This window comes from Carlito syrichta, unplaced genomic scaffold (genome assembly GCF_000164805.1).
Source record: "Carlito syrichta isolate Samal-C Ts95f unplaced genomic scaffold, Tarsius_syrichta-2.0.1 Scaffold309193, whole genome shotgun sequence".
Lineage (NCBI taxonomy): Eukaryota > Metazoa > Chordata > Mammalia > Primates > Tarsiidae > Carlito > Carlito syrichta.
In genome coordinates, this window is record NW_007253289.1 from 86,450 (window position 1) to 97,028 (window position 10,579).

Genomic DNA, 10,579 nt, shown 5'->3' on the forward strand with positions numbered 1-10,579 from the left:
CCAAAAGATACATTTGAATACCCATATTATTTATATTGTTAAACTGAAAATTTTGAGTATTCACCGTGATATATATCCTGTGATAACTACTTTATGTAATTTATTTCTCACAATAGATTATCTATTTATCATAGGAACCCAACAAAACAGTTACTGATATGATCTCCACATCACACATTACACAACTACAGCATAGTTAGTTTAAATAATTTTACCAGGATCATACAGCTGCTGTTTAAACAACCACAGATTCAAGGTCAGGTCAGATTGTTTTAAAGTACTGATTCATTTACCATTCACGAACAATCCCTTCTTCAAACGTTCTTCTCCTTTGACTTCTTTAATCCTATTATATTCATTGTTCTTTGTATGTCCTTGTCTTCTTTCTACATTTTCACAGTTTTGAATGCTTTTCACCAGTGCTATTATTCTGTTAATATTTTTCCATGATTATATTATTATTACTGTTAATATAATCTACTGTGACTTCCCAAATGTGTGTTGAGACTAGGATGCAAAATAAAAACATGAGACTTTAATGAGTACTTGGTAAAATTTCAAGGAATAATCTGATTACAGATTGCAAGTTGTTGAATGTTTAACAGCTGAAAGCAACAGTAGTAGGCAACTGTTGAGAAGATTTACACTGAAGTAAAAGAAAATGGTAACTGAAAGGACAAAAAGGTTTGGGAAGTTTTCTTTGGAACGCAAAAGCAAGGACTAAGTTGCTTTGGACCTCAGGAATTTGGTATAAGGAAGAATTTGAAATCAGTAAGTTAAATAACATTTTTTATAATTAAGTTCCCATTATGACAAGAAAATTCAACAAGGTTATTATGTGGGTGTTCTGCTTCTTCCCTTGCACCAAAATGAAGTCTAAAACCTACTAGGTTGTTTGTATATGGAAAATTTTTGAAAGATTTACATTTTATGTAGATTTTTATATTAAAATAGAAAGCAATGCTTATCAGAATTAGTGACAAAGATCATGAGAAAAAAATGAGACATCTGGAAGAGAAACAATTGAGAAAAAAAGTGTGTAGACAACAACATAAGGATAAGTTAACAATTGTCCAATAGTAGTGAGGGATCTTGACGTGAAGAGACATTTTTAGGAGAGCCATAAGTAACTTGGAAGAAGCAGAAGCTATATATGAAAATGAGGTTAACTGGTTTTTCAACTGAGAAATTCAGTTTTCCAAAATCAAGAAATAATCAAACAGAAAGAAATAGAACTAATCACAGGACAAGCATAGTTATCTAGTAGTTGAAGAAAATGCTAGGTATATGGGCATATGATTCCCCAGGATAGATACAAGCCATGGAACAAAAAGAGAAAGAACAGATTTGAGTAGAGGAAATTTTTACCTTCTTCATCTGATGCCACTCATGTAAGAGGTTCTGTTCTTTCAAGCTTTTTTCTTTCTGACTTCAGGCCTGAGGCTGAAACTCACTTCTCATTGTTCTTTTACACCCACTCTTTATTAACCTTCCTCTCAAAAGTACCAAGGATATTACAATTTGAGTGAATCTGTATTTTATATTAAAATAAAAGCCACAGGGACACACAAATTAGTTGATCTCAAAAACTATCTTAGAAATCAATTCAACCATTATTACTACAGAAGCAAAGATGGCCTCTTTCTCACGTTTAGTCATTCCATTTTGGTCTGTGAACCATTCAGAAACCCAATACATTGTATTACAATTTACCTATTTCCTCCTTCTCTCTAGTCATCACGGTTCACCTCACTCAAATGAACATCCAGTCAGAGCTGTGAGATAATGCCCATAAACTCTGCCAGAAGTAGAGGCCGTACATAATCAGTGATTGAAGATTTGGAAACTAGTAATTTGGAAACTTATCATTCTCTTCTAATTTGGAAATTTATAATCCTCTTCTCAGAGGTAATCAGAACCTGTTCCAACACGTGCAGTCCAACAGGGCTCATGAAATTGTTACTTACCAAGAATAAAGTTCCACTAAATCCTCCCCTTTGATTTTTTTCCCTACTTAATCCCAACCACTTGTGTCTCTCTCATACTCTGCTTTTGATATGTATTTAATTTATTGTTTCAATTTTTAACCATACTAACTACACTTCACCTCAAATAAAAAAACACATTTTCAATATAGCAAGCAAAGAGAAAAATGACAAAATAAGTAAATAAATAAAAGAAACACAAAAGCAATCCTACAATAAAAGTTGCCATAAGAGTCTCCTGAGATTTTACCACCCGCTGTCTTAAGAAACTGACTTCCACTATAGCTACCCTTATTCTTGCCTCTTTTTCTGTTTTGGATAATGGGAGATAAAACTAATTCACCTTTAACTACTACAAAGTTGCATCTAATCATCAGACTGAAAGTAAATAAAAGAAAACCACACAGACATCTATGAGGTAATAATCTATGAGGCAATAATCTTCCTTCCTCATCAGAAAAATTAATATCTGACTGACTACAGTTGGGGTGACAAACTCCATACTCATTTCCACTGTTATCCCCTTTTAGAAATAACCTATATTGCACATTCTGAGATAATTCTTCCTCAAAGAGATTGGCTGTTTTGAGAGCCATAAAGCATCTGTCAATGAACCCTTCATTATCTCAAAAGAATATGATCTGGGCCAGTGGTCAGACATGCCCATGGATACCAAATATTTCAGAAGGCGGAGACATGCCTCCACTTCCAGCCTTAGATCTGCTTGACTATTGCCCTGGACAAGTGCTGCAACATGGGCAGGCATAGCAGGGAAAAAGTCACAGCTTCTTTATTTTGAACCAGGAGCGTGCTTAATCTAAAACTTGAGATTTGTGGTTCACCTCCTGAACATAGCAGTCACCTAGACACTTGCTTCTTCTCCTACTCTGCAACCGCAGACATGCAGACACTCTGCAAGATGGACTGTCCCTCATTGGTCTAGATCCTAGAGCTGGCCCAGTGGTTAGTTGTATAACTCTCTTTATCCCAGGAGACCTAAGATTCAGAAGGGAATTAATAGCCATATCACTGGCAATAACCTCCACTAAGACTGCTCAAACACACACAGACCCATCAAATAAAGATAGACTGTTGTGGTTTACACTTATTATATGTAAGAATTTTTGTGAGAATGTAATTGTCAGAGCAGGAAGGTCTATTTTTTAGTTTGGATAGAGACACACTTCTCAGGAATCGACTGCCTCTTGAAAAATAGCAGGAAATACTAAGAATGAGAAAACAACAGAACAATTTTTAATCAAATACTACTAAAGCCTTTGGTTGTTTTGTTTTAAACAATAATAAATTAAAGGTATATAAAGATATATATACTCTCAAACCCTGCATGGTATAATATAAGAAGGGAGATATATATGTAGAGAAAAATATCAACACCCATTGCCATAGTACTTTGCAAGTTTAAAATACATTTTCTACAAGAACAGGCATATAGACCAATGGAATAGGATACAGATTCCGGAAGTAAAGTCTCAATTTCTCAAACAACTCATCTTTGACAAAGCCTTCAACAACAACCACTGGAAGAGGAGAACCTATTCAGTAAATGGTGGTGGGAAAAGTGGCTGATCACATGAAAAAGATTGAAACAGGACCTATCAACATTATACACAAAAATTAACTCTAAATGGATCAAAGACCTAAATGTAAAACTTCAAACTATAAGAAAACAAAGGAGAGGCCCTTACTGAAATTGGAACTGACAACCAATTCCTGATCAGAACCCCAAGTGCCCATAACATAAGAAATAAGATAGACAAGTGGGACCTCATCGAACCGATGAGCTTCTGAAAAGCAAAAAAAAAAAAACATCAAGAGAGCAGGAAGACAACCCACAGAATGGGAAAAAATATTTTTCAACTGTATATCTGACAAAGGCCTAACATCTAGGATCTACAAGGTATTCAAACGTGCTGAAAGGAAAAAAAACAAACAGTCCCATTAAAAAGTGGGCAAAAGATACGAATAGACACTTCTCAAATGAAGATATACAGGCAGCCAACAGACCCCTGAAAAAGTATTCAGTCTCACTAATCATCAGAGAAATGCAAATCAAAACTACAGTGAGATACCACCTAACCCCAGAAAGAATGGTCATCATTAATAAAACAAACAACAACAGATGCTGGCGAGGATGTGGAGACCGCTTCTACACTGCTGGTGGGAATGCAAACTAGTGCAAACCTTTTGGAAGACAGTGTGACGGTTTCTCAAAGAACTAGAAATTGACCTTCCATATGACCCAGCAATTCCCCTGTTGGGAATATATCCAGAGGAACTCAAATCATTCTACGAAAAAGATACCTGCACATGTATGTTTGTTTCAGCTCTGTTCACAATAGCAAAAACATGGAACCAACCATGTTGTCCATCGAAGCTGGACTGTATTAAAAAATGTGGTACACATACACAATATAATATTATGGAGCCATGAAGTGGGACAAACATATGGGCTTCACAGTAACTTGGATGGATTTAGAGTCAATCATACCCAGTGATCTATCACAGAAAAAAAGAACAGAGTACCATTTGTTCTCACTCATAAGCAGATGCTGAACAACTATCATAATACTATGAGAAAGAAACACGCAGTTGTGAGAAACTACCAGGGGAGGGAGTGGGATTGGCATTTGAAGGAAACTGCTAGGGGACAGTTGGGCACACCTCATCAATAAGTGTACCTGCATAATCAACATTTGTATACCTAACCCTGAATTGCACCCCATGTCTTTAATAAAATTTAAAAAATAAAAAATAACTCATCTTATAACGTGTCAGTTATAAACACATAAATATCCTGAATTTATTATTTTTCCACTGGTTACTTGAGGACATTGAACTACAGAAAGTTATGTTCACCTATATAAACAGCAAATAACCAAGCTGAAAATTAAATAAAGATTCCCTTTTGCCAAACCTCATATTCTTTTCAAGATAATTCTGTTATAAATAAAAATTTAGAATGATCAATAAAGCAAGAAATGGCTCTTCAGCATAATAATTAATTCATTTACTTAAAATTGTAAAGTATTCAATGTAATTTATTATTTTCTGTGTGAGAAATAGTGTAGAACTGTATGGATTTTTTTAATGGATAATACATACACTAGATGGCCTTGCTCCAACACTCCAACTTTTGTGCACCCACCTGATCCAGAATAGGAAGATTTTAAAATAGGGCTCCAATTTGAAAGGAGTAAAATTAATAAGTTTGAAATATATATACACATACATGTATATGTTATATTGTCTATTTATAAATTTAATCTTTTATTTTTATAATTACACAAAGATTACAGACATTATTTTCATGCTAAGTGATAAGTACTTGGAGGCATTCTAATTCAAATAGTTCACATTTCTGAATAAACTGTCATTTATAAGAGAAAATAATAAGCTATAAGATAATTAGAATTATAATTAGAGTCAATAATTATATCATCCAAATATGATGCAAAGACCAATAAAACAAAGCCCCAAAATTAGGCTTTGCTAATTCCCAGAACCTACATACGAATTTTGGAGATGATGAATCTGTCCATCTTTGCCTGATACCATAAAAACACTACAGATTATAATTAACTTCCATTGATCTCAAAACGTATTCACTGAAAGACCTCATCAGTATTTTATATCATACAGATTTTTTCTCTGTAGAAAAATTCATTTACTGAAATACTTCCTGAAAATGAACAAATTGATATTTTATTCACATTCATGTTCCTGTAAACTTGAATACATTGAAAGAGTGCTTAGAAACTAATATCCCCCCCCAAAGAAACTAATACCCTTTGTCTATGCTAACAAACCAATGTTTGTGCTTACAAAACTAGAAGTGTATTTTAGTATTAGTTCACTGAGGCAAACTGTTAAAATAGGATTTTACCTGTAACTCAATGATCTTTCACCTGTCAACACATGTTTTTGAAGGCTAAAACTTTAAGACATTTACAGGTGCATTTATTTCAGAACTTAAGGTTAGGAAAAAGAAATAGGCTGAGAGACAGGCTTCTCAGTGTATGAGATGGCTTTCTGTACTACTTCACATCTGACCAGCCATATCTCTTCCTCTAGACACTTTTGTTACCACTAGCTTAGCTGAGGTTGTCATCAGTGTCACTCAGGTGTTATTGAACAGTTGTATTCTTACTGTGCCCATAATTCTGATCCTGGTTTCTTCTGTCATGCATTGGCCTGAATTCAGGAATCCAATCTACTTCAGTAACACAATGAATGATTCAGGTTTATACATGATGGTGTAATCAATATTAAATGGTGGTCTTAGGGAACTGAAGAAACAACAAGAACTACAGTGCATCAACACAAAGAGATTCTTTAAGAGCAATGATAACAAGTTTCAGTTGAGTTGTTACTTGCCCTATTTCTAATTTCTTCTTCGGAGAAGAAATTAGCCAGAAATATGCCATGAAAAAGTAGAGATAGTTATGTGACCTGGACAAAAATAAACAAAGACTAAACATTATAAAGGATAATCCCATGCACTGATTTGGTCAATAAATAATATATAAATGCCTTTTCTCTACCCATTAGTTAAAATATTTATTGATAAGTCACTATGAGCACACCTCATATGGACATATAAATTTTGTATTTTGCTGGGCTCGGTAGCTCAGCCTGTAATCCCACGCCTTTGGGAGGCTGAGGTGAGTGGATTGCCTGAGCCCGTGGGTTCGAGACCCGCCTGGGCAGCGAGACCTCATCTCTACAACAAATCAAAAAATCAGCCGTGGTAGTGCGTGCCTGTAATTCCAGCTACTTGGAAGGCTGAGGCGGAAGGATCGCCGGAGCCCAGCAGGTCGAGGCTGCAGTGGCTGGGAGCGGCCACTGCACTCCAGTCTGGGCGACAGAGTGAGACTCCGACTCAAAAAAAAAAAAATAAATAAAATAAAATAAATTTTGTATTTTAGCTTTTAAAATCCATTTGTTGGCTCATTGTGATGGGTCACACACTTTGGGAGGCCGAGTCAAGAGGATTGCTTGAGCCCAAGTGATTAAGACCAGTCTAGGCAACATAAGGAGACCTTGTCTCTACAAAATAAAAAAATTATAAATAATAATTAAATCATGCAGATGTGGTGGCAAGCATCTGTAGTCCCAACTACCCAGGAGTCTGAGGTGGAAGGATTACCTGAACCCAGGAGGTTGAGCTTGTGGTGAGCAGTGACCATGCCACTGCAACCTAGCCTGGGGGACAGAGTGAGATCCCGACTCAAATAAAGATAAAAATTATATTAAATTAAAATGTTATACCTACATGGCCTTACACAAATAAAATATATTCTCTTAGTTTTTCTTATACATTAAGAGGGGCCCTGCTGGGACTATTTTTACAGAGTTCATCTTAGGCTCTAGGGAGAAGCAGGCAGTCCTTAGATAGATAAATCTGTATAGAGAGACCAGAGACATTGGTAAAATTTGCTTGATTCCTACCGTGCTGGCATAGAACATTCTCAGAGATGGAATAAAATTGCTGAGAAGTCAGATTAAGCTTTGTTTATGGGTAGAGAAAGCTCTAAATCTTCAATGCTTTATCTTGATAAGTGAGATCAAAAGTCTCTTTAAGCATTTTTGTCTTTAGAATTAATGTATTTTGAATGAAGCACTAAATACAGAAGAATGACTTTCCTGGCACAATGGGGACCTCACAGGAGATGTCTATTAAGTTTAAAAAGGCTAAAGATACTTTTCAGTGAAAAAACATCTCTAAGTATGTTGAGTTCCACTGAAGTGGGTCAAACACTAAGGAAAAACAGTTTTGAACTACTGATGTATTTTTTGGAGGGGTAAAGTTTATACTCTTCTGCAGTAAATGGTATAGATTAATTTCCCAGGAAAATGCATGGTAGAACCATTTAGAATAAAGCAACATTCAATGCCAGCAGGAAATGAGTGCCAAGCTGAGAAGGATAACAACCATAAAGCCAATAATTAGTAGCTGGATAGCTAAAGCTGGAGTTTATTGAGACCTCTAGTGGGCCTCAGTAAATCTTCAAAAAGCCAAGAGAAAGAGTAAGCCAATGACACTTAAGATTTTTTTAATACTTGAAAAGGAGACATAGACCACATATAATTAAGCAGTGAGTGCAGTTCATTACATAAGGAAGACACAGGCAACAAAGGCAATATTTTGCATTGGCTATATGTTTTAGCATTATACAAATTTTAGACAGAAAACGTGTTAATATAGGCATTCACCTTTCAATCTATTGAATTATACATGGTATAAGGTGAACATGGACTTTTTTTAAAGCTCAAATAATGTGATTTTTCCTTAAATGGAAGATTATTTCATGGAAATCCGCACTTACTACTGCATACACATATGCTTCCATCAACTCGATCATGCTGAGAACAGTACTATATAATTACAAAGAAAAAAAAAAGGCTCTTTGTTCTTATTTGAGATGTATTTGAACATTTTTCACCTTGTTAAACATAAGAATTTAGTTCATTATTAAATTGGTATTACCCTTAAAGCAATTTGCTAAATTGATAAATCATTTGAAAATATTTTTACGTATAACTTAAGATTTCTAACTTATGTCATAAAGAAAATGAGAATTAGATGTAGTTACATTGCTACAACAAATGTAAGGAACTAGAATATAATGACTATTTATGATAATTCTGAAGCCAGACTGTTTAGGTTAATATTTCTTCTCTACTGCAATTTGCTGATAAGTTACTTGACCTTGCTAGTTCTTGAAATTCTTCTCTGTAAAGTAGAAATGACAAAAATACAACTCCATGAGTATCAACTGGAAAAAATTCAAAAATTTTAAGTGACATGTAGAAAGAATCCATTAATTGTTGCTATTAATATGAATAAAAGTTATCATCATAAGTTTTAACTATAAAATCAAGGATTTGTATTATATTATAGTTTTGCAACTATAGGAAATCCCTATCACTTCCTGATATACACCAAGAAGTCCTAAATTAAAAACATCATACATTTTATTACTAGAGATTCATGAAAGTTCACATTTGACTCAAGGCTACATAGGTTAATTTTAAGGATTTACTTACAGAATATAAAAACAATGTACATAGCACATAGTGGAATAATTGCCATACTTAATAAATACATTCTTCAAATCAAAATTAATCTCATCAATAAATGGACAGCAAACATATGATATTTCATACGATCAGAGCTCTTTATTTTCCTCTCCTTTTTTTTTTCTTTTCCATCTCCTTTATTTTCCTTTCTAGCCTGAATTATTTAGTCCTGAAACCAGTGGTTTAAGCTCAGCAATATAGACATCATGCAAGTACATACGGGGTTGGAAACCAGGTATTACCAATGGACCAGAGGAGAATGTGGGAACCTGACAATTGTGAGGAGGGTTTCCATTCGAGGAGTATCCTAGCATGAGATGTCAGAACAAGACACTATGAAGAGGATGCTGGGAGCAGAGTTAGGGTGGAAGCATGGCATGAGGATGGATTCTAAATACCACTAATAGACAGTAGGTAAAAGGAAGACAACCAGAACCTGAGATGGACGGGAAAAGCATCCACATGTGGAGGTAGTGTGTCCCAAGTGGGGTGTCAGAAACTATGTGTGGTGAGGAGGGTGTTAGCATATGGAGAGATGGCAGCCTGACATACAGTGCTGTAACCTAAGTAGAATGAGGTGTCGTCTATATGGTTGGAGAAAGCCTTGTGTAGGATGTCAGAGATCAACATGAGTAAGGAGGAAATATACACTGATGAGAGGGTCAGTGGCCAGCCTGGTTACATATGAAAAAATTGATCAGACAAGGAAAGTTATTAAAACTAATTGGTGCCAAGGTTTTCACTGACGATAAGGAAATAACAAATATAAAAAAGGAGAAAATTATAATCCTTTGATGTTAGATTAGACTAAGTTTTATCTGTGTACTCATAATCTACAATATATGGGAATGTTTATGTATATGTATGAATATAGAGGTAAATGTGTACGAATATCTCTATCTAATCTATCATCTATCTATCTATCTATCTATCTATCTATCTATCTATCTCTTCTATCTAACATCTATCTATCTATCGTCTGTCTAATCTATCTGTCTTTCATATACCTATATCCTAGCGCTGTCCACTGAAAGGATATGAGGTCAGTTATGCTTCGATATCAGTGAGCTAGCCTAACAGACAGATTTGGCCTATAAACATTAACTATATCTTTTAAAAAAATAATTTAGGGGAAGTAAAAGATGTGCATTAAACATCTTGTTGTATCAAAAAGTAAAGGGAGAGCAACCCCCTCGGGTCCCCTCCCACTGTGGGAGCTTTTCTGTCTTCTCAATAAATCCTGCTTTCAAAACAATACCAAAAAAGGCAAAGGGAAACACAAAGAACAATAGGAACGGAACCTTTCAAAACAATAGAGAAGTCAACTTAAGGGGCTTCCACTGGTCAAATCTGGGTTCAAATGATGATTGTAAAATATAACAAAATGATATCAATAGATTATAAACCATTAAATAAAATAGGACAGCCGGGCTCAGTGGCTCAGCCTGTAATCCCGCGCTTTGGGAGGCCGAGGTGAGTGAATTGACTGAGCC